Source organism: Budorcas taxicolor, chromosome 6 (assembly GCF_023091745.1).
Source record: "Budorcas taxicolor isolate Tak-1 chromosome 6, Takin1.1, whole genome shotgun sequence".
Lineage (NCBI taxonomy): Eukaryota > Metazoa > Chordata > Mammalia > Artiodactyla > Bovidae > Budorcas > Budorcas taxicolor.
The window spans coordinates 66,895,825-66,921,683 of NC_068915.1; the positions used below are offsets into that span (position 1 = coordinate 66,895,825).

Genomic DNA, 25,859 nt, shown 5'->3' on the forward strand with positions numbered 1-25,859 from the left:
CAACTCTCAGAGTTCATTCAGACTTACATCCATCGAGTCAGTGATGCCATCCAGCCATCTCATCCTCCGTCGTCCCCTTCTCCTCCTGCCTCCAATCCCTCCCAGAATCAGGGTCTTTTCCAATGAGTCAACTCTTCCCATGAGGTGGCCAAAGTACCAGAGTTTCAGCTTTAGCATCATTCCTTCCAAAGAAATCCCAGGGCTGATCTCCTTCAGAATGGACTGGTTGGCTCTCCTTGCAGTCCAAGGGACTCTCTAGAGTCTTCTCCAACACCACAGTTCAAAAGCATCAATTCTTCGGTGCTCACCTTTCCTCACAGTGCAACTCTCACATCCATACATGACCACTGGAAAAACCATAGCCTTGACTAGACGGACCTTAGTCGGCAAAGTAATGTCTCTGCTTTTGAATATACTATCGAGGTTGCTCATAACTTTTCTTCCAAGGAGTAAGCGTCTTTTAATTTCATGGCTGCAGTCACCATCTGCAGTGAATTTGGAGCCCCCCAAAATAAAGTCTGACACTGTTTCCACTGATTCCCCATCTATTTCCCATGAAGTGATGGGACCAGATGCCATGATCTTCATTTTCTGAATGTTGAAATCTAAGCCAAATTTTTCACTCTCCACTTTTCACTTTCATCAAGAGGCTTTTTAGTTCCTCTTCATTTTCTGCCATAAGGGTAGTGTCATCTGCATATCTGAGGTTATTGATATTTCTCCTGGCAATCTTGATTCCAGCTTGTGCTCCCTCCAGTCCAGCGTTTCTCATGATGTACTCTGCATAGAAGTTAAATAAGCAGGGTGACAATATACAGCCTTGACATACTCCTTTTCCTATTTGGAACCAGTCTGTTGTTCCATGTCCAGTTCTAACTGTTGCTTCCTGACCTGCATACAGGTTTCTCAAGAGGCAGGTCAGGTGGTCTGGTATTCCCATCTCTTTCAAAATTTTCCACAGTTTATTGTGATCTACACAGTCAAAGGTTTTGGCATAGTCAATAAAGCAGAAATAGATGTTTTTCTGGAACTCTCTTGCTTTTTCCATGATCCAGCAGATGTTGGCAATTTGATCTCTGGTTCCTCTGCCTTTTCTAAAACCAGCTTGAACATCAGGGAGTTCACGGTTCACGTATTGCTGAAGCATGGCTTGGAGAATTTTGAGCATTACTTACTAGTGTGTGAGATGAGTGCAATTGTGTGGTAGTTTGAGCATTCTTTTGCATTGTAGTTCTTATGTTTTACTAATCTTGTTGGTAAAGATTCGTTTCTTATGTCTTAAAGACTACATTTATTTTAAAAGGTATCATGCTGGCTTACATATGCTGAATATAATCTACCTAACTAGAATATCTCCTTGAGTCTCTGGCTCCATTGGGATATCTTCTCATTCATCTCTTTTACATTTTTAATTCTGTTATGCTTGCCTCTTGGCATACTGATTAAACTATTTTCACAACAGCCATTCTGTCTCTTTTTTAAAGCCTATAGTTTGCCTATAATGTGTAAGTTTCATGTGTATAGCACAGTGACTCAGTTAATTGTGTGTATATACACACATACATATTCTTTTTCAGATTCTTTTCCCTTATCATTATTACTAAATATTGAGTATCAATCCCCGTATTATCTATAAAATAGATAACCAACAAGGACCTAGCTGTTGGTTATCTATTTCATATAAAGTAGTTTGGCTATGTTAATTCCAAACTCCTAATTTATCCCTACCCCCTCCCTTCCCCTTTGGTAACCATAAGCTTGTATTCTATGTCTGTGAGTTTATTTCCGTTTTCTAAATAGTTCATTTGTATTTTTTTAGCTTCTACTTAGGAGCAATATCATGATATTTGTCTTTGGCTTACTTATCATACTTAGTATGATAATTTCTAGGTCCATATGTTTGCTACATATGGCATTACTTCATTCTTTATGTCTGAGTAATATTCCATTGTGTGTGCATATTGAGAGACAGATATCACATCTTCTTTATCCATTCATCACAACAGCCATTCTCTGACACTTGCAGGACTTTGTCCATTGATCCTCTCTCTTCTGCCACTCTATCAACTCTATCAACTTTCTCCTTTCTTCATTTCCCTACATACCTTCTTTAAAATCTTTGGATCGTTATTTCAATGATACTCTTGCTAATGCCCTGAACCACTTTGCCCCCTCTGGATTTTCTTCTCCCTCATCTTATAAAGGTCAACATGAGATGAATTCAACAATCTTCTCTATATATCTACACCTGACAACTGAATGTGTGGCTGTAAAAAGTTACTCAACAGGACTGACTGATTGCTAGTTTAAAGTCTTCTCTATTCTCCTCAGACTATCTTTCCCTACTCTTCTGCCTTCTGCCCTCACTTTCAGAAAAGGATCCATCCCAATTCCCACCAAATGGAGAAAATAAAAACCATCAAATGGGAATTGCGTCAACACTGCCTGTTTTTACCATAAAGTTTTATTAGCATACAGCCCTGTTCATGCATGTGTATACTGTTACAGCTGCTTTCCTGCTACAGCAACAGCACTGAGTGGTTGCAACAGAGCCATGTGGCCCACAAGGCCAAAAATATTTACTATCAGGCCCTTTACAGACAAAGTTTGCCAACTCCTGATACAGAGTATCAGTGTATCCCTGCATCCATGGCTATTTTAATTGTTATAAATCTTAATATGATAGCCAAATCAAATTATAAATTCTTTTAAGAAAATCACATTATCTCTTACTAGGGCCCTTAGTAAAACCCGATATAATTGTACTGGTGGCAAATTGGCAATAAAAAAAGAAACTGCATAATTATTGCTGTAATACATGGTTATTTCATAAAAACATTCAAAGATAATCTTAAAAAAAAATTATCCAGACTTTTAATGCATTACACTTGAAGAAGAAAGGAAAGCACTAAGTTTCAGGGATGTTCAAACTTAAATAGGACTGCAACATGCATTATAAACTCTAAGGACCAACAGATACTCAGGAGATTATAAAAGAGAAACTACAAATTTATTCCTGCTTCTGCAAAAACAGGCAAAAATAATAGCATACAATGTGCTTAACGTGCTTAGTCACTCAGTCATGTCCGACTCTTTGCTACGATTTGGACTGTAGCCTGCCAGGCTCCTCTGTCCATGGGATTTTTCAGGCAAGAATACTGGAGTGGTTTACCATTTCCTTCTCCAGGGGATCTTCCTGACCCAGGATTGAACCCGCATCTCCTGTGTCTCCTGCATTGCAGGCGGATTCTTTTCCCACTGAGCCACTGGAAAAGCCTCAAATAATAGCATAAACAATACTCAGTTGTATCTCTCTCTATGTAAGCAAATATTGCCCCTTCTCATTAGTGTATGCCCAGTATCTAGAACACAAGTCAGGAATAGATTAATACCCATTGAATAAATAACTGAACTCAACCACCTAAACAAAAATTCTCTGTACATAACTATGTAAATAATCCTTTTTTAAAAAATGATATATGCCTCATAAGGGCTATTCTTAAATCATCCAAAAACACTTTAGGGGAGAGAATATATTTGATAAAATAATAAAAATATTTCCTTTCAGGGAAAATATACTAAAATTTATAACATCAGTTTTTACTAGGACTATTTATTAGTACTACTCCATACTCAAATTTCCTATCATCAACTTTGAAGTCAGAAAATGTTGTTTTAAAAAGTAAATTATCATGGATTTTATTATAGAAAAATATTTTTCAACACCACCTATGTTAAGAAAGAAGTAGGCTTGTAACTCTGTTAACCCCACACATCAGCAATCCCCAGACATTCTAGGTTCATGGTACCATCAGTGTCTAGGTATTATTTTCAGTGGACCTAGGCCAAAAGAAGTGCCTAATGGTTCCATTTATTAAGTAGCTTCATCCAACAATTTTGTAAGTACTTATATCCTAAAAATTTGGTAAACATTTGAAAAACTACTACATACAAGTTAAAAGCTTTAGATATTTTCATGCCATCCTTAACCACGATTACTTACCATCTTGGGATGTATGCATCTGTTGAGCACTGCTCAACACTTTAACCTCAGAATCAGATTGAAAAACACCTCCACACATTGCCTGTTCCAAGTAGATTCTTGCCTGGTACAACTTTCTACACAGCAACCACCAAGAACCCAGATTTATGAAGATAGAATGACCTCAAAAGGAATAGAGCACAATCCCACGTTGAAAATGTGAACTATGTCAAGCTAGTATTTCATTTGGTAACCAACAAATGTCAAATATCACTAGATTTCCCTCAAAAATTGAAAATTACCAGCAGCCTCTATGAATCACTGCAGTGTCATAGGGTACTTCAGCACACAGTTTCAAAATCATGGTTCCAGACTATTTCCCCCACATCAATCTACACAAATCCCAATCCTTAAAGGAGTAACTCAAACTCCATCTCATTCAGGAAGCCTTCCTTGACTACCCAGACAGAAGCAATCTCTTTCTGCCTCATCTGAGTTTCTGGTATGAAAAAGAGACTAACTGACTCCCAGCATCTATTCTTTCCTTTGATCTTAGAAACAGAACCCTACATTTAGAATAAAGACACCATTTCCCAGTCTCTTCTAGAGTTGTGTGAGGCCATCTGGTCAAGCTCTGGACCATGAGATGAATTTCAAAATGGTCAATGTGACTTCCAGGAAGTATTTTCTGAGACAGGCGTATTGCCTTTCCTCTTTCCTGTTGGCTGGAAAAAGACAAGCTACCCACTCCAGTATTCTTGGGCTTCCCTGGTGGCTTAGAAGGTAAAGAATCCACAAGCAATGTTGAAGACCTGGGTTTCATCCCTGGGTTGGGAAGATCCCCTGGAGGAGGGCATGGCAACCCACTCCAGTATTCTTGCCTGGAGAATCCCCATGAACAGAGGAGTCTGGCGGGCTACAGTTCATGGGGTCACAAAGAGTCAGACATGACTGAGCGACTAAGCACAGCACTTATGTCATCAATCAGGATAAGTTCAGAAGAAAAATTTACAATTTAGTGATTTGTAATTAAAAATTGCTAATCTGTAATTTACTAAGTAAAGTGTGACAGCCAAAATGTTTTTAAATAGGGATTAGTAGACAGCAAACCATACAAAATAAGGTTGGTCCTACCTTCTTTCCCCACATCCTCACCTTTCTCCTTCAAAATGCCACACTGACCCAAGAGGTCTTTTCAAAATGCTCATGTGGATGTATCACCTGCCTACATAAAACCCTCCAGAGACTTGAAAGACAAAAACCAGTTTTCCTAACATGTTCTAGAAGACAGTGCTTCTCCGACTTCAGTGTGCACATGAATCACATGCAGAGAGTCTGACCCAGTAGCTTTGGAGGTGGTGGGGTGGGGCTTGAGATTCTGCATTTCTTACCAGCTCCCAGAGGATGCTGATGAGGGTGGTGTGAGGACCATACTTGGAGTAGCAGGATCTGGAGACTCTCTAGGTGTGCCCTGCCTACACCAGGTTAATTACAGCAGTTCATGACTTTACACTTCTCAAGCCCATCCCCTTCTCTCCACATCAGCCACCTAGGTCCTCTCAGTTCCCCATTATCACTCTTTGCCTGGACTGGCCTCCCTCCATCCCCAACCTTTGGGAGTCACTCAGCAGTCACCCTTACACATCAACTCATGACCCATGCTTGTTCTGGTCTTTCTGTCCTATATCCCAGTTATCATTTACATATATTTGTTTGAATATTAGATTATGTTGATTATTCCTGCTAGACTGTAGACTCTATGAGGTCAGGGACCAAGCTGGGTTTTGCTTCTCATTGTAGCCCCAGTATTTTTAAAGGGCCTGGCTTGTAGCACACACTTCATAAAAATATCAAAAATAATGGATAAACTCTTCTACTACACCCTCCCATTGTCAGAAGAGTCTTAAAAATACAAGGAATTGAATGCTGCTGCTCCATGTGTGAATAATTATTACAGTCATTATAATAGTAATAGTATAGCCAGAAACCCATTGACCTTTTCCTGTGAGCCAGGCATTCCTCTAAATGTGTCAGATACAGAAATACTCAAGACAGCTCTACTGAGTGGGTGCTATCACCATACCCATTTACAGAAGAGGAATGTGAGGATCTTTGTGAGTAATTTAATTAAAATAATTCAAGCTAATCAACGAAAAAGGCAGTTCTAAACTGATTCCCTTTTCTGAAATTCTGAAGGTGACTAGAGATCCATGGTTCTTAATTTGGCTTGAATTCTAGAACACTGCTTTCGGAGCTTCCTGGAACACGCTATCTACTCTCCAGATCTGTCTACAAAGACAGACTGAGGTTTCCCCCACTGAGCCACACAGAGCTGACCTCAGGTGATCCCAAACCTACTCAGGACCAGATCTCATAATGTAGCCATTGCAGGGTAAGCAACAGACTTCTTGAGTCTCCATGCTTCTGCCCTCCTTGCAAGTCAGACACAGCCTAACAGAGGATGACCACTCACGGCAGTTGGACAATGAGAGCTACGTCTTAGAAACGGCCTCTCTGTGGTATTATTTCTAGAGCTCACATTTCAAAGTTATTTTTAAAACTTTAACCTAATTATCTAATAAAGCCTTGATTATGTGGAATCTTTACAGAAGTTTACTATTCTCCACCTTTTGCAGACATGGAAAATGATAAGAAAATAAGCAAATTATAAAGAATTTCTAAAATACTGCCAGAGAATGAAATGGAATTCCAGAAAATGTGAAATCTTCTACAACTTCCATAGCTTCAAATGTTTTGCCCTGAGAATGACATGTAAGTATTGGCCTTGATCATCAGTTCCCAAAGATGTTGTATGCTTTAAGACAGTGCAAGAAAAATCATTTTCAATAGCAAAGATTGAAACAGAAAAGAGGTTCAAGTTTATATTTAATAACATCAACAACAATTAACAACAAGAAGAAAAATTCCAAAGTTTTGCTAAACATATGCCATTTTGGCCTACAAGAGCTCGAGAATTTATAATATTCACCAAATGATACCATCCACAAAGAGACTAACATCAGCTTACTACTTTTAAGGTATAGCATCAAATATAAGAGATATGCTAATATCTTTATTTCAAATAGGACATGTTTAAATTACAAAGAGACAAACTTGAAGTTGTATGTAAACTGTTTCTCTTCAACAGAATATTTTAAAATGTAAAGGGTAATTCTACCTTTATAATGTGATGCTATATTATAGATTTTATGAAGAAATAATTATATTAAGTCCAATTGTGAAATTAAGTATACTTGGTTAATGCAGGATAGTTAAGTAACATAGTCTGAACTTCAGCTGCACAAATATTACTACACAAAGTTTATCCTAATCCATACGTCAATCTGGATTTAGTAAAATTCTATTCATAGCTCTCAACTTTATGATATGGTCAAGTCAAAATAAGAAAATATTCTTAAACTAAAACGAATGTGCACATTTTAATGGATGGGGTTGTATGTAAAATCATGGTAGAATTCTGTGACCATCTGTCCTACACAAAAAATTTGCTTACAGTGTTAAAAACAATTAAGAACAAGACATCCAAAGGCAATACCATGTACTTGGTTTGAGGCTCATTGAGCACCCTGATTCTTTAGACAGGAAGGTGGTGAACTGCACAGGCCTTCATACTTACTGTTACAAGAGAACAGCCTGCCATGAGCACAAGGTCACTCCAGCTGATGTAGCCTGCACCAGGCGCAGGAGCTCCCTCTAAACTCTGTGGAGATGTTACATCGTCACATCATGGTCCTCATGGTCCATGGTCCATGATCCATGATCCTGAGAAAAGGCAGATGCTAAGACTCCACCAGCTGACAGTCAGCCTGGAACAGTATCCTGCACACAACCATCAGTCCAAAATGTGATGTGAATTGTTGTTTCAGTGTTAGAGATGGAGCTTCTCCAAACTACCTCCACTCTCTGTACACTGAGTAAAAATGAGCCAATGTTATCCACTTATTTTAGAAAGGAAAATCTGCCACTGCTAGATGCTTTCCTCTCTGTCCTCAATAAACTGAAATCACTCCTTATGTGAATCAAGAGAAGATTTATTGAATATAAGATCAATCATCTAGCTATTTCTCAAACCAGGCATCTCTCAGTCCTCGCTCATACTAGCTTCCACTCTGTCAAGAAGCAAAAGGTCTCCCAAATCATCCATCAGTGAAGTATACCAAACCCAAATGTCTTTTGTTGTGATGTTTGTTTTTAATGCCCCAAGAGGCCTGAAGAACAAGCATCTGGTTTCTGGTTTTCAGTAAGTCTTTTCATCCCATTTTCTGGCATTTAATTGAAGCATATAAAGTTCAAATAACTCACACACTCTTTCAAAATGAAATTACTCAATTCACACCAGAACACATGGTTCTGCAATCCAGTCCTGCTCACATTTTCTTCTTTGAAAATTAACAGCATCAACTAGTCCTCCCTGGAGTTTCCTAGTCACACATCCCAGAACAGTTATTCAATATGGAGACCAAATATCAACACTATATTTTTCCTTTCAAGAAGACCTGTAATAATAATCCAATATCCAGACAGCATATCAATTCGGTGTTTGTTTGGAGGGTAGTGCTATTTAGCTGAAGTCTGAAACATGAGAGAAAAGACTAGAATGCTTCAGAAGCAATTTCTACGATACTGTCTCCACCACTGAAAATCTAGGTGAGCTTATAAAGTCATCACCCTGTTCCAACCATATATTCATATCTGTAAATAAAGGATAAAAAATAAATGCCTTGCTCCAACCACAAATATTCCAACAATAAAATGAAATTGACAAAGCAAAAGAAAAGTAAGGAAATAATGATAATAACAATGTCTCTTTCAACTTTAGAAAGCTGTAGGAGTCTTGATTTTTCTTGAACACACAGCATGAAATTTGTTCAAATCAGTCTCCCTGGAGGAAAGTTATAACCTTTGTTAAAGTGAGGAGATGTCTTCAAAGGCAACATGAGAACTTTGAAGGTAAACCCCATTTTCTTTAGAGCCCGGTGGGAGGGTCACATGCCTGTGATAGTTTCTGAAGATGATCTTGGAAAGAAACAGCAGGCAACTCCCCCCACCTAGATGAGGCAGATAAATGAGACCCCATGTCCTCTTTTGAGATGGCTTTGCCCCCAATCTCAAATATGTCAATGATATCATTTTACAGCAGATACAAATCTTGAAGTAATAAAAGATTCCATTTAAGACAGATACAATATCAGAACTCTTTCTGCATATATTGCAGAGTCTTAAAGGTCCCTCCTTTTTTTCAATATGTATTTCTGGAAACAATGAAGACTACAGAATAGGGGGAAAAATGAGGGTTGTGCTCTCCATCCTTTAGGAAATTAAATATTTGACATTTATTAATTAAAATATTCTGAATTTCACATTCTGATTACAAGTTACTTCATTCCTAAGGAAGCTGTGGCATAATTCAGAGAAACCTCAGATTTCCAAATGAAGCCAAACCTATCTTTTGTGTAGCATGAAGGAAGCTATTGAATTTGTGCCCACTGTAGACACCTAATTGACTCGCTGATCTAATAATCATGGAAATCTTGTGACTTTCAAAAACTGAAACTGATTGGCAGAGTAGAGAACTACAAACCAAACTTTCTACAGCTGAAAACAATCAGGGGATGCATACAAGACAAAATAGATTTTATACTCTACAACAATTCATTTCAGGCATTTCAATGCAAAGTAAAACATAAACAGATGTTGAAGACAACCTACTGAACCTACCTGCTGAATCTTGTAGTAAAGAAAAAAAAAATACAAGTAAGGTTTTCATGCATTAGATGGAACAGCAGTTTCTTCCTGAATACCTGGAGCAAAAGTGGATTTCAAACTCAACATTTATCATACATGTTGCTGTGTTTCATGAAGATCTAGTTGGACAATATAGAGATGGTATGCACTGAGGTTTCCATTACCAAAAAAAAAGTCTGTTTCATGTTAGAAATCTCATTAATTTGGTTTATTCCATTCATGCTTATTGAGCACCTATTTTGTGCACAGCCAAGCTGTAAGTATAGGAAGACAGGAAAGACGGTCCTTGCCATCTGGGAGCTGACAGCCTACTTCCACCATATACAGCATCATGGGTAACTTCAAGACTGTTTAACAGGAGAGTCACATGGTTTGCAGAAAGGACTACGAGTTAACCATGGGGCAGAGGGAACCAGGACACGCTTAGTCCACATTGTTATAAGCTGCATTCAGGTCCATGGAAAGAAATCAACAAGAGGTGGAACCAATTACTCAGATACACAGAGCTTGTTTACAAGTGTTTCAGTCCTCCATTAGTTTAGTTCAGTCACCCAGTTTTGTCTGACTTTGCGACCCCATGGACTGCAGCATGCCAGGCTTCCCTGTCCATCACCAACTCCTGGAGTTTACTCAAATTCATGTCCATTGAGTCCGTGATGCCATCCAGCCATCTCATCCTCTATCAGCCCCTTCTCCTCCCACATTCCATCTTTCCCAGCATCAGGGTCTTTTCAAATGAGTCAGTTCTTCGCACCAGGTGGCCAAAGTATTGGAGTTTCAGCTTCAGCATCAGTCCTTCCAATGAATATTCAGGACTGATCTCCTTTAGGATGGACTGGTTGGATCTCCTTGTAGTCCAAGGGACTCTCAAAGTCTTCTCCAACACTAGAGTTCAAAAGCATCGATTCTTTAGCGCTCAGCTTTCTTTATAGTTGAACTCTCACATCCATATGACTACTGGAAAAACCATAACTTTGACTAGACAGACCTTTGTTGGAAAAGTAATGTCTCTGCTTTTTAATATGTTGTCTAGGTTGGTCATAACTTTTCGTCCAAGGAGTAAGCGTCTTTTAATTTCATGGCTGCGGTCACCATCTGCAGTGATTTTGGAGCCCCCCAAAATAAAATCTCTCACTGTTCCCATTGTTTCCCCATCTATTTGCCATGAAGTGATTGGACCAGATGCCATGATCTTAGGTTTCTGAATGTTGAACTTTAAGCCAACTTTTTCACTCTCTTTCAATTTCATCAAGAGGCTCTTTAGTTCTTCTTTGCTTTTTGTCATAAGGGTGGTGTCATCTACATATCTGAGATTACTGATATTTCTCCCAGCAATCTTGATTCCAGCTTTTACTTCATCCAGCCCAGTGTTTCTCACGATGTACTCTGTATACAAGTTAAATAAACAAATTGACAATGTACAGCCTTGACATACACCTTTCCTGATCTGGAACCAGTCTGTTGTTCCATGTCCAGTTCTAACTGTTGCTTCCTGACCTACATACAGATTTCTCAAGAGGCAAGTAAGGTAGTCTGGTGTTCCTGTCTCTTTAAGAATTTTCCACAGTTTGTCATGATCCACAGAATCATAGGCTTTGGCATAGTCAATAAAGCAGATGTTTTTCTGGAACTCTCTTGCTTTTTCAATGATCTAACAGATGTTGGCAATTTGATCTCTAGTTCCTCTGCCTTTTCTAAATCCAGCTTGAACATCTGGAAGTTCATGGTTCACATACTGTTGAAGCCTGGCTTGGAGAATTTTGAGTGTTACTTTGCTAGTGTGTGAGATGAGTGAAATTGTGCAGTAGTTTGAGTATTCTTTGGCATTGCCTTTCTTTGGAATTGGAATGAAAACTGATCTTTTCCAGTCCTGTGGCCACTGTTGCATTTTCCAAATTTGCTGGCATATTGAGTGCAGCACTTTCACAGCATCATCTTTTAGGATCTAAAATAGGTTAACTGGAATTCCATCAACCTCCACTAGCTTTGTTTGTAGTGATGCTTCCTAAGCCCACTTACTTCACGTTCCAGGATGTCTGGCTCTAGGTGAGTGATCACACTGTTGTGATTGGGTCGTGAAGATCTTTTTTGTATAGTTCTTCTGTGTATTCTTGACACCTCTTCTTAATATCTTCTACTTCTGTTAGGTCCGTACCATTTTTGTTCTTTATTGAGCCCATCTTTGCATGAAATGTTCCCTTGACATCTCTAATTTTCTTGAAGAGATCTCTATCTAGTCTTTCCCATTCTATTGTCCTCCATCTCATGGTTCTAATTCACTCTAAATGTGTTAATTAACCTCTGACAATGGTTCTAGATTTTAGAGACCTAATTCATTGATTTCATCAGAGAATGGTAGTTGGTTTTGCTACAAAACAAAAGAGAATGCAAGCCTTTATCTTCGTGTATTCCATCTTTTTGAGGTGAAGTAAGAACACAATTCAACAAAACTTTTACAAATGCAAAGCTAAAAGAGCAATTCAAAAGGCCTGTGCAATTGAATGTCCTGACTCTACAGAAGCAGTTTAACTCAGGAAGTCAATGTGGAATGGTTTGAAAAACACACTTCAGTCTTATCTTCAGACCAACGAATTGATGAAGCTGAAGGAAGAGATTTCCTTAAGAGAAAGACTGAGGTTTGAGCAGATAGGCCGAGCAGATAGGAAGGAGAAAATGTGACTCTAAAGATCTAAACATATCAATATAGAAAGACAAAGAGTTATAACCAGTCTAATACCCTTAGACTGTTAGAAAGAGGAGATGTTCTTAGAGGTTACTAGATGATAATATATGTCTGGAACCTGAAGAAATCAAACAGTGGAGAAAGGGCAGGCTCTCAAAGAATAAATGAATTGACTGCCCCCAAGGAAGAAAGGACCTGAGAAATTACTGAAAGCCTCTTAAAGCTTCCCTCATAGCTCAGATGATAAAGAATCTGCCTGCAATGCATGAGACCTGGGTTCGATCCCTGGGTTGGGAAGATCCCGTGGAGAAGGGAATGGCAACTCACCCCAGTATTCTTGCCTGGAGAATTCCATAGACAGAGGAGCCTGGTGGGCAATAGTCCATGGGGTTGGAAAGAGTTGGACATGACTGAGTGACTAACACTTTCACACTTTCTTAAAGCTGCAGATAGTTCATTACAAGAATAATTAGGGGGCTTTCCCAGTGGCTCAATGGTAAAGAATCTGCCTGCCAATGCAGGAGACATGGACTTGACCCTTGATCAGGGAAGATCCCACGTGTTCCAGAGCAACTAAGCCCACATGCCACAACTATTGAGCCTTTGCTCTAGAGCTCAGGAGCCACAAGTACTGAGCCCACGTGCCACAACTATTGCAGTCCACATGCCCTAGAGCCCATGCTCCACCATAAGAGAAACCACTGTAATGAGAAGCCTGCATGCTGCACCTAGAGAGCAGCCCCTCACCCCTACCCCTAGAGAAAAGCCCATGAAGCAGTCATGACCCAGCACAGTCAAAAATAAAACTATTTTTTAACAAAGAATAATTAGGGAACCAAGCCTTCAAGACTGGACAGCTATGTCAAGCAGCTATTGAAAATCGAGATATACTGGATGGGGTAAGATTTAGAAAATCCAGATAACATATATCCTTCTAGAAGTCTTTAGCATCAAGTATCAGTCTGACACAGTTATTATAGGTGAGTACATAAGTATTGTGTATACACTTACTGAATGTTATAGAAAATTGATAGAAATAAGAGAAAACACAGCAAAGCTGAAACACTTTAAAAGAGAACTGGGCAGTCCGTAACAGACTAAGTCCAAACCTAGGTTAGAAGAGGACCTGATAGAAGAAAACCTCTTGGATAGAAATTAACCAGCTGGGGAGGTTTATTTGAAATGGAAGGTTTTGGCAGACCCTGAATTCACTGAGCATATTTCTGGCTACAGGAGTCCTTGTAGGGGAAAATTTAGAAGAGTAAGAAAGGGAGAAACTGTTGGCCAGAAAGCAAAAAGAAACTAAACGCAAGCCCAGCAAGGAGTACAGACCCACATGAAATACAAATGGAGAATAACCAAACTCAAACAGATTGAAGGCTTTCAAACTTAGTGAGGTCTCCCTAGAAGAGGAGGGAACAAACAGAGACAAAAACAGTCTAGGAAAGAAAATATCTTATGAGGAAATTGCCAGGGGCCAGCGTGAGGAACTCCACCCATGACAAAGGTCATGAGGAAGGAGGCTTGGCATACGCAAAGGCGTGATCAAGCCTCAGGAAACCCCCAGTTCCCAAGCATCTACCCCCAAAACCAGAGTCTATCTACTTTACTGTTTCATGCTCTCGCCTACACCTCTGACTTTATGGGGGGCTGTTCCCCACCGGTTCTCTCAGAGAAGGAGTAAACATGCAGCTCCAAGTCAATAAAAATTCCTGGGCGTGACAAGAGTGTTTCAACTTACAAACTCCTCTGAAGGTTATCTAGCCCACCTGTATAAGTTTGTCAGGCCACATGTGATTGTTTACAGCCTCCCAACCTGAGAGGCATGAGATGTTTTAGACTCACTAAAGGCAAATTCTTTTGGGAAATTGTCAGTATAGTGGGTTGGTTAGGAATTATATTGGTAAAGGGTTTTTCATTTGTTGTGCCAATAATTGCTGCTAATTCCCTGCCCTGGGTGGGATAAGGGTGTCTCAGGTCAAACCTCTCTGCTGGCAAACTAGCTTGTGTGACAGGATTATCCATACTTCTGCCACTACACACGATTGTTTACTACCTCTCAACCATAAACAGTACAGAGAGTTTTGGAGTATTTTGAGAGTCTTAATTAGCATAGGGCTTTTCTCATTATTGAGTCAATGATTGCTGCCAGGCCTCCATATCCTTAGGTACCTGGGAATATATTAATCAATGTATTTGGAATATAGAAAAGGAAATATAGTAGTTTTTAAGGTTAGCAATACTAGACTCTTTGAGTTAGTGAATTCTCTCTTTTGTAATAGATCACTGTACTTTGTTATAAATCACTGTGCCCTTGCTAAAAAATGTAACTTTATCACTATCTTAAGACTAAATAGATCTTAAGGGGAACATTGGTGAAAGGATTTTCATTTGTTGGGCTGATGTTTGCTGCTAAATCTCCATATTCCCTGCTCTTATAATGAATATAACTAACATATAGGAGAAATAAGTATTAACCTTTAAGATTAATCATGTTAACCTTGGGTTAAAAAAATTCCTTTCTTGATTGTAACTCACTACACCCTCACCCTATAGGAATGCAACTTTATTTGGAGGGTGGTGCCTGGTTTAAGAAAAACACCCTTGGAAAAAATAAGTTTTTTGGTTATCAGAAAGAAAGGGTCGTAAAATGTCAGCAGGCCTCATGGCCAGAAGATGATGTAAAACTCCTAAGATCTTTTTTTATGTAAAGCACCTGATTTTGACAAAGGTCAGGACTGCTGACCCACACGTGACTCTGTATTCATCCCTATGTGTAACAAAAGGTATATAAGCAGACTTAAAAATAAAGAAATTGGGATCAGTTTCTGGAAAGACTGATTCCCCCATGTCGTTCTTTCTTGCTCCCCGTTTTTCTGGCTGAATTCCCATCTGGAGCGTGGGTGCTCACCACGTCTACTTACTTGCCCTGGTTTTCAAGCCCACGTGAGAAGGAGCCCAAGGAGGGGCACCTTCTGATATTCAAGTGGCACCGGTGGCCCAACATAGGTGGTGCAAATTCCTTGTCTTGGAATTTTATTGGTATCCCACGTAAACCAAGTTATTCAGCCTCTTTTTCTCTGCTAATTTTCTAATCCCTCTCTATCTGTAATTGAATAAGTTATTTCCAAGGATGCCGACTCCATCCCCACCTTCGAATCACCCTGGATCCACCAGGGCTGGACCCTGGCAAGGAAATGACCATTCCCAGCAAGCAATACCGGAGAAGGCAATGGCACCCCACTCTAGTACTCTTGCCTGGAAAATCCCACGGACAGAGGAGCCTGGTGGGCTGCAGTCCATGGGGTCACTAAGAGTCGGACACGACTGAGCGACTTCACTTTCACTTTTCACTTTCACGCATTGGAGAAGGCAATGGCACCCCACTCCAGTACTCTTGCCTGGAAAATCCCAGGGACGGCGGAGCCTGGTGGGCTGGTGTCTATGGGGTCGCACAGAGTTGGACACAACTGAAGCAACTTAGCAGCAGCAGCACCAGCAGCAGCAAGCAATACAATGATAAGGGAGGGATAAGGAGGGAATCGGAGTCCTTAAAAAATGTGAAAGATGATGGGAGAGGAGAAATGATCCCATCAACCTTAGCCCAGTGAAGGGTTTCACATGGTCCTGATACAGAAGCAAAGACCAGAGGCACAACACATGTTATCTGTGGACACTGAATACCCACAACTGAGGGTGTTCTTTTTTGTAAGGTCCCACCAGCCTCTAGTTCATCATTCTGGCCTGCTTTCCTGCTCTTGGCATCTGTGAAACACCAAGGAAACCCAAGACAGTCATGTCCTCTTTGGTTTAGCCAGTTCTAAGTTTTCCTGAGCAGGCACAGGAGGGCCTAGAGGAGCTATCCCACGCTGAAGGTCAGGAACAGCAGCGGTAAGGAGATACCCTTCATCCAAGGTAAGGAGAGTGGCTGTGCTTTGTTGGAGCAGCCGTGAAGAGATACCCCACGCCCAAGGTAAGAGAAACCCAAGTAAGATGGTAGGTGCTGCAAGAGGGCATCAGAGGGCAGACACACTGAAATCATACTCACAGAAAACTAGTCAATCTAATCACACTAGGACCACAGCCTTGTCTAACTCAATGAAACCAAGCCATGCCTGCGGGGCAACCCAAGACAGGTGGGTCATGGTGGAGAGGTCTGACAGAATGTGGTCCACTGGAGAAGGGAATGGCAAGCCACTTCAATATTCTTGCCTTGAGAACCCCATGAACAGTAGAGAAAGGCAAAATGATAGGATACCGAAAAAGGAACTCCCCAGGTCATTAGGTGCCCAATATCCTACTGGAGATCAGTGGAGAAATAACTCCAGAAAGAATGAAGGGATGGAGCCAAAGCAAAAACAATATCCAGTTGTGGATGTGACTGGTGATAGAAGCAAGATCCGATGCTGTAAAGAGCAATATTGCATAGGAACCTGGAATGTCAGGTCCATGAATCAAGGCAAATTGGAAGTGGTCAAACAAGAGATGGCAAGGGTGAACATCGACATTCTAGGAATCAGCGAACTAATATGGACTGGAATGGGTGAATTTAACTCAGATGACCATTATATCTACTACTGCGGGCAGGAATCCCTCAGAAGAAATGGAGTAGCCATCATGGTTAACAAAAGAGTCCGAAATGCAGTATTTGGATGCAATCTCAAAAATGACAGAATGATCTCTGTTCGTCTCCAAGGCAAACCATTCAATATCACAGTTATCCAAGTCTATGCCCCAACCAGTAACGCTGAAGAAACTGAAGTTGAACGGTTTTATGAAGACCTACAAGACCTTTTAGAACTAACACCCAAAAAAAAGATGTCCTTTTCATTATAGGGGACTGGAATGCAAAAGTAGGAAGTCAAGAAACACCTGGAGCAACAGGCAAATTTGGCCTCGGAGTGCAGAATGAAGCATGGCAAAGACTAATAGAGTTTTGCCAAGAAAATGCACTGGTCATAGCAAACACCCTCTTCCAACAACACAAGAGAAGACTCTACACATGGACATCACCAGATGGTCAACACCGAAATCAGACTGATTATATTCTTTGCAGCCAAAGATGGAGAAGCTCTATATAGTCAACAAAAACAAGACCAGGAGCTGACTCCTTATTACCAAATCCAGACTTAAATTGAAGAAAGTAGGGAAAACCGCTAGACCATTCAGGTATGACCTAAATCAAATCCCTTATGATTATACAGTGGAAGTGAGAAATAGATTTAAGGACCTAGATCTGATAGACAGAGTGCCTGATGAACTATGGAATGAGGTTTGTGACATTGTACGGGAGACAGGGATCAGGACTATCCCTATGGAAAAGAAATGCAAAAAAAAACAAAATGGCTGTCTGGGGAGGCCTTACAAATAGCTGTGAAAAGAAGAGAGGTGAAAAGCAAAGGAGAAAAGGAAAGATATAAGCATCTGAATGCAGAGTTCCAAAGAATAGCAAGAAGAGATAAGAAAGCCTTCTTCAGCGATCAGTGCAAAGAAATAGAGGAAAACAACACAATGGGAAAGACTAGAGATCTCTTCAAGAAAATTAGAGATACCAAGGGAACATTTCATGCAAAGATGGGCTCGATAAAGGACAGAAATGGTATGGACCTAAGAGAAGTAGAAGATATTAAGAAGAGGTGGCAAGAATACACAGAAGAACTGTACAAAAAAGATCTTCATGACCCAGATAATCATGATGATGTGATCACTAATCTAGAGCCAGACATCCTGGAATGTGAAGTCAAGTGGCCCTTAGAACGCATCACTATGAACAAAGCTAGTGGAGGTGATGGAATTCCACTTGATCTATTTCAAATCCTCAAAGATGATGCTGTGAGAGTGCTGCACTCAATATGCCAGCAAATTTGGAAAACTCAGCAGTGGCCACAGGACTGGAAAAGGTCCGTTTTCATTCCAATCCCAAAGAAAGGCAATGCCAAAGAATGCTCAAACTACTGCACAATTGCACTCATCTCATATGCTAGTAAAGTAATGCTCAAAATTCTCCAAGCCAGACTTCAGCAATACATGAACCATGAACTCCCTGATGTTCAAGCTGGTTTTAGAAAAGGCAGAGGAACCAGAGATCAAATTGCCAACATCCGCTGGATCATGGAAAAAGCAAAAGAGTTCCAGAAAAACATCTATTTCTGCTTTCTTGACTATGCCAAAGCCTTTGACTGTGTGGATCACAATAAACTGTGGAAAATTCTGAAAGAGATGGGAATACCAGACCACCTAACCTGCCTCTTGAGAAACCTATATGCAGGTCAGGAAGCAACAGTTAGAACCGGACATGGAACAACAGACTGGTTCCAAATAAGAAAAGGAGTATGTCAAGGCTGTATATTGTCACCCTGCTTATTTAACTTCTATGCAGAGTACATCATGAGAAACGCTGGACTGGAAGAAACACAAGCTGGAATCAAGATTATCAGGAGAAATATCAATAACCTCAGACATGCAGATGACACCACCCTTTATGGCAGGAAGTGAAGAGGAACTAAAAAGCCTCTTGATGAAAGTGAAAGAGGAGAGCGAAAAAGCTGGCTTAAAGCTCAACATTCAGAAAACAAAGATCATGGCATCCAGTCCCATCACTTCATGGGAAATAGATAGGAAACAGTGGAAACAGTGTCAGACTTTATTTTTGGGGGCTCCAAAATCACTGCAGATGGTGACTGCAGCCATGAAATTAAAAGACGCTTACTCCTTGGAAAAAAAATTATGACCAACCTCAATAGTATATTCAAAAGCAGAGACATTACTTTGCCAACTAAGGTCCGTCTAGTCAAGGCTATGGTTTTTCCAGTAGTTCTGTATGGATGTGAGAGTTGGACTGTGAAGAAGGCTGAGCGCCGTAGAATTGATGCTTTTGAACTGTGATGTTGGAGAAGACTCTTGAGAGTCCCTTGGACTGCAAGGAGATCCAACCTGTCCATCCTGAAGGAGATCAACCCTGGGATTTCTTTGGAAGGAATGATGCTAAAGCTGAAACTCCAGTACTTTGGCCACCTCATGGGAAGAGTTGACTCATTGGAAAAGACCCTGATGCTGGGAGGGATTGGGGGCAGGTGGAGAAGGGGACGACCCAGGACGAGATGGCTGGATGGCATCACGGACTCGATGGAAGTGAGTCTGAGTGAACTCTGGGAGATGGTGATGGATAGGGAGGCCTGGCGTGCTGTGATTCATGGGGTCACAAAGAGTCGGACACGACTGAGCGACTGAACTGAAGTTTTCCACTTTGGAGAAGAAAATAGCAACCCACTCCAGTACCCTTGCCTGGAAAATCCCATGGATGGAGGAGCCTGATAGACTGCAGTCCATGGGGTCCCTGGGAGTCAGACACAACTGAGCGACTTCACTTTCACTTTTCACTTTCATGCATTGGAGAAGGAAATGGTAAACCACTCCAAGGTTCTTGCCTGGAGAATCCCAAGGACAGGGGAGCCTGGTGGGCTGCCATCTTTGGGGTCGCACAAAGTCAGATAGGACTGAAGAGACTTAGCAGCTTAGCAGCAAGTTTTCCACAATTTATAAGCAATGGAGTCCTATCAAATATAGAATACCTCCCCAAAATTTTACACACAGTCCAGGAGATTCCAACTGCCATGACCACCCCAAGGCTAGAAAAGTAGTCTCTCTCAGGATGTTTTCTGGGTCTACAAAGTACAAAAGTGGAACCAAGAGTGTGGACTCCCAGAAGTGTCACTTCCCTCCCAAATCAAACCACTGATGGTTTCTTCAACTATTGTTTAGGCCAAAATTAGGCCAATTTAAATATATAGCTGCATTCACAAGAAAGAGTGAAATCCTTTCGGGTGAGAAAAGACAGGGAAACTGAAATCCAGGGTATGAAGTGTGAAAATTGAGGCTGAGAGTTCTGGCAATTAGGGGTGCAGGGAGAAATGGGTTCTGGACCTCAAAATAGGCCCAGTTCACTTGGGTTTTCGGTTTGGATAAGGAAGGAACCTGAGAAAAGGTCTAGGCTAAGAGTTGGAGCTGAGAGCCTTGACTCAAGCCAGGATGCTCAGAGGAACACATTCTCAGTGAAACATTTCTAGAACACATTCTAGAAAAGTTTCCTCTTGGTTGGCCCAAGGAAAGGACCAAAAGAAACATATCTGTAAAGGGGAAACAAGTTAAAAGCTCTTATGAAAATATAAAAAAATTCCTAGCCTGTCTCATGAGCAGGGCTTGGCACCAAATTTATGATAGTCAAGGTGCACAATTCTGAAGGTAGGAAACTAATATAAAAATATATTAGTTAGACTGGAGATTCTACTAGGTGCCTGTCAGAAGAAAACTAAAACCACTCTGCATATCCATGTAACCCTTCCCCATCCTGCAAAATGAGCTCATTAAAAAAAAATAATAAAATGACTAGCACATGAGAAAGTGATTTGCCAGATTGTGTTAAGATATGAAGGTAGAGAAATGGGCAAGCAAATAGCTCCTGTCCTCATGGAACACACACTCAACCACAGAAAAAACAGTAAATAGCTATACAAATATTCACCTAATTTCAATTGTGATAAGTGCTATATAGACAAAACACTAGGTACAGAATTTGTGGTAATGCAAAAAAAAAAAAAAAAAATCCCCAAACTTGCCTTTTTTGTTAAAATGTAATATGTTCTTTGTAAATGACATGACTGATAAGAGAGTCAATACTTAAAATATATAAACAGCTCAACATCAAAATAACAAGCAACCTGATTTAGACATGGGCAGAAAGACCTGAATAGACATTTTTTCTAAAGAGGACATCCCAGTGGCCAACAGGTACATGAAATGATGCTCCACATTGTTAAACATCAGGGAACTGCAAATTAAAACCTCAATTAAAAAAAAAATACAATGCCATATCACCTCACACCTGTCAGAATGGTTATCATCAAAAATATCAAATGTTGGCAAGGATGAGGAGAAAAAGAGACCTGGTGGGCTCATACACTGTTGGTACAAATATAAATTGGTGCAGCCACTGTGGATAATAGCATGAAAGTTTCTCAAAAAACTAAAAATAGAACTATCATATGACCCAGCAATTTCACTTCGGTATATATCTGACATAAACAAAAACACTAATACTAAAAGATACTAGTATCCCCATGTTCATAGCAGCAGTATTTATAAATGCCAAGATACAGAAGTAACCTAAGCATCCAGCAACAGATGAATGGATAAAGTGGTGTATGGATACAGGAATATTACCCACCCATAAAAAAGAATGAAATAATGCCATTTGTGGCAAGATGGATGGACTTGAAGGGTATAATGCTAAGCGAAATAAATCAGAGAGAAAGACAAATACTGTATGTATTCACTCATATGTAAATCTAAAAAATACAACAAACTAGTGAATATTAACACTAATGAAGCCAACTTCCAGATACAGCAAACAAACTAAGTGGTTATCATGGGGACAGGGAAGGGAGAAGGGGCAGTGCAGGGGTGGAGAATTAAGAGGTACAAACTATTATGTATAACACAAGCTACAAGGATATTTTAAAGTGGAGTATAACCTTTAAAACTGTGAATCTATACACTGTATAGACTCCATATACAGGTGTACTACTGTACACCTGTAACCTATATAATATTGTACATCAGTAATACCTCAGAAAAAACAAGACCAAAAAACATGTTCAACTTAACTACAAGAGGGAGAGTCTAATAATGAAAATATTTCAATGACAAGGAATATTAATGAATGCTTACATATAGACATTCAAAACTGAATTACTAGAATTATGATTTCATTTATAGTAATGATTCTCAGATTCTTTCCACATGTTTCCCAAGGTGCTTTTTAATAAATTTACTTCTTTTTAATTAAATGACAATTGCTTCACAATTTTGTGTTGGACTCTTCTATACTTCAACATGACTCCATCATTCAGGACATAGGTTTACATATGTCCCCACCCTCTTGAAACTCCATCCCACCTCCCATCTCTTCCCTCCTCTCTTGGTTGTTACAGAGCCCTGGTTTGGGGTCCTTGAGTCATACAGCAAATTCCCATTGGTTATCTATTTTTCATATAGTAGTGTATATGCTTCCATGTTACTCTCCATTCGTCCCACTCACTTCTCCCTCCCCTCCCATGCTTTTAATATATTAATACATACATTATAAACTGTGCTAAATGTTTAATATTTATCACAAGAGTCCCAAAGATTAAGAATTACTTAACATTTCCCATTGCAATGAAAAGAATAAAATGCTTAGGAATATATCTACCTAAAGAAACTAAAGACCTATATATAGAAAACTATAAAACACTGATGAAAGAAATCAAAGAGAACACTAATAGATGGAGAAATATACCACGTTCATGGATCAGAAGAATCAGTATAGTGAAAATGAGTTTACTACCCAAAGCAATTTACAAATTCAATGCAATCCCTATCAAGCTACCAGCGATATTTTTCACAGAACTAGAACAAATAATTTCAAGATTTGTATGGAAATACAAAAAACCTCGAATAGCCAAAGCAATCTTGAGAAAGAAGAATGGAACTGGAGGAATCAACTTGCCTGACTTCAGGTTCTACTACAAAGCCACAGTCATCAAGACAGTATGGTACTGGCACAAAGACAGAAATATAGATCAATGGAACAAAATAGAAAGCCCAGCAATAAATCCACACATCTATGGATACCTTATCTTTGACAAAGGAGGCAAGAATATACAATGGAGTAAAGACAATCTCTTTAACAAGTGGTGCTGGGAAAACTGGTCAACCACTCGTGAAAGAATGAAACTAGATCACTTTCTAACACCGCACATGAAAATAAACTCAAAATGGATTAAAGATCTAAATGTAAGACCAGAAACTATAAAACTCCTAGAGGAGAACATAGGCAAAACACTCTCAGACATAAATCACAGCAGGATCCTCTACGATCCACCTCCCAGAATTCTGGAAATAAAAGCAAAAATAAACAAATGGGATCTAATTAAAATTAAAAGCTTCTGCACAACAAAGGAAAATATAAGCAAGGTGAAAAGACAGCCTTCTGAATGGAAGAAAATAATAGCAAATGAAACAACTGACAAACAACTAATCTCAAAAATATACAAGCAACTTATGCAACTCAATCCCAGAAAAATAGAAGACCCAATCAAAAAATGGGCCAAGGAACTAAATAGACATTTCTCCAAAGAAGACATATGAGTGGCTAACAAACACATGAAAAGATGCTTAACATCACTCATTATTAGAGAAATGCAAATCAAAACCACAATGAGGTACCACTTCACACCAGTCAGAATGTCTGTGATCCAAAAGTCTGCAAGCAATAGATGCTGGAGAGGGTGTGGAGAAAAGGGAACCCTCCTACACTGTTGGTGGGAATGCAAACTAGTACAGCCACTATGGAGAACAGTGTGGCGATTCCTTTAAAAATTGCAAATAGAACTACCTTATGACCCAGCAATCCCACTGCTGGGCATACACACCGAGGAAACCAGAATAGAAAGAGACACATGTACCCCAATGTTCATTGCAGCACTGTTTATAATAGCCAGGACATGGAAACAACCTAGATGTCCATCAGCAGATGAATGGATAAGAAAGCTGTGGTACATATACACAATGGAGTATTACTCAGCTGTTAAAAAGAATACATTTGAATCAGTTCTGATGAGATGGATGAAACTGGAGCCGATTATACAGAGTGAAGTAAGCCAGAAAGAAAAACGCCAATACTAACGCATATATATGAAATTTAGAAAGATGGCAATGATGACCCTGTATGCAAGACAGCAAAAAAGACACAGATGTGTATAGCGGACTTTTGGACTCTGTGGGAGAGGGAGAGGGTGGGATGATTTGGGAGAATGGCATTGAAACATGTATACTATCATGTAAGAATCGAATCACCAGTCTATATCCAATGCAGGATACAGGATGCTTGAGGCTGGTGCACGGGGATGACCCAGAGGGATGTTTTGGGGAGGGAGGTGGGAGGGGGGTTCATATTTGGGATCACATGTACACCCGTGGTGGATTCATGTCAATGTATGGCAAAACCAATACAGTATTGTAAAGTAAAATAAAGTAAAAATAAAAATAAAAAAAAAGAAGAATTACTTAACATTTCCTAAAATTATAAGTTGTTATTTTAAAAAGGCTTTTGAGAGTACAGATTTCATTGGTATATCCATACTTTTAAATTTTATTTTGACATCTCTCCACAGTTAGTATTCCCAAGTAAAAAGGCATTTTAAAAATCAAAATGCAGTATTTCACAAAGAATAACACCTGTCAATTCTCTTGACTTTCTTTCCAATGCTAAAGTCATCTGTACTTTGAAACAAAAGAAAACATATAATTGACAATTTTTTAAAAATGTACAATATTGTGGATATGGGCTTCCCAGGTGTCATAGCGGTAAAGAACCTGCCTGCCAATGCAGGAGACATAAGAGATATGTGTTCAATCCCTGGATCAGGAATATCCCCTGGAGGAGGTCATGGCAACCCACTCCAGTATTCTTGCCTGGAGAATCCCATGGTCAGAGGAGCCTGGCGGGCTACAGTCCATGGGGTCATAAAGAGTTGGACACAACTGATGTGACTTAGTACACACTGTGGATATATCTAATTTGCCCATGAAGAAGCAAATCTCTGGATCTCAATTAAGGCAGTCTAAACTAATGAAGAGATGTCTTTAAATGTTTGTGGATGCTCAGCCACTTCAGACTCTTTCTGGTCCATGGACTGTAGCCTACCAGGCTCCTTTGTCCATGGAATTTTTCAGGCAAGAATACTGGAGCAGGTTGCCATTTCCTATTTCAGGGGCTCCTCCTGACCCAGGGATCAAACAAGAGTCTCCTGCATTGCAAGCAGATTATTTACCTCTAAATGTTTAATAATCACCCAATCTTGATATATTGATTTTTTTAATGGAAAGGATAAAAATCAATATATCATCAAGATTAGGTGATTATTAAACATTTAAACAATATATCAAGATTGATTATACATATTAAACAATATATCAAGATTGCCAGGAGAAATAACAATAATCTCAGATACACAGGTGACACCACCCTTATGGCAGAAAGCAAAGAATTAAAGAGCCTCTTAATGAAAGGAAAAAAAAAACCATGTCCTTACTGCCATTGGCCGCACATGGTGGGGTGTTGCTCCAGAATATTGCTTCAGAAAAATATCAAGCTCTGAGCCTTTGGAGTGGGAGCAATGACTCCAAGACCCTAGACTACCAGAGAACTAACCCTAGGGTATATCAAATAGTGAGAACTCACAGAAAGGAAACCACTTGAGTACAAGACCCAGTATCACCCAACCACCAGTAGCACCCTGTGCAAGATGCCTCATCTAAATAATAAATAAAACAAAAATACAAACCCAATCATCAGCAGACAGGATTACCACCTCACTCAGCCTTCCC

General features: G+C 39.8%; 1 protein-coding gene across 1 annotated transcript in view; it reads right to left on the reverse strand.

The window, feature by feature from the left end:
* The window catches only part of CORIN (corin, serine peptidase), a 304,969-nt gene that overhangs the window by 243,406 nt on the left and 35,704 nt on the right, over positions 1-25,859 (reverse strand).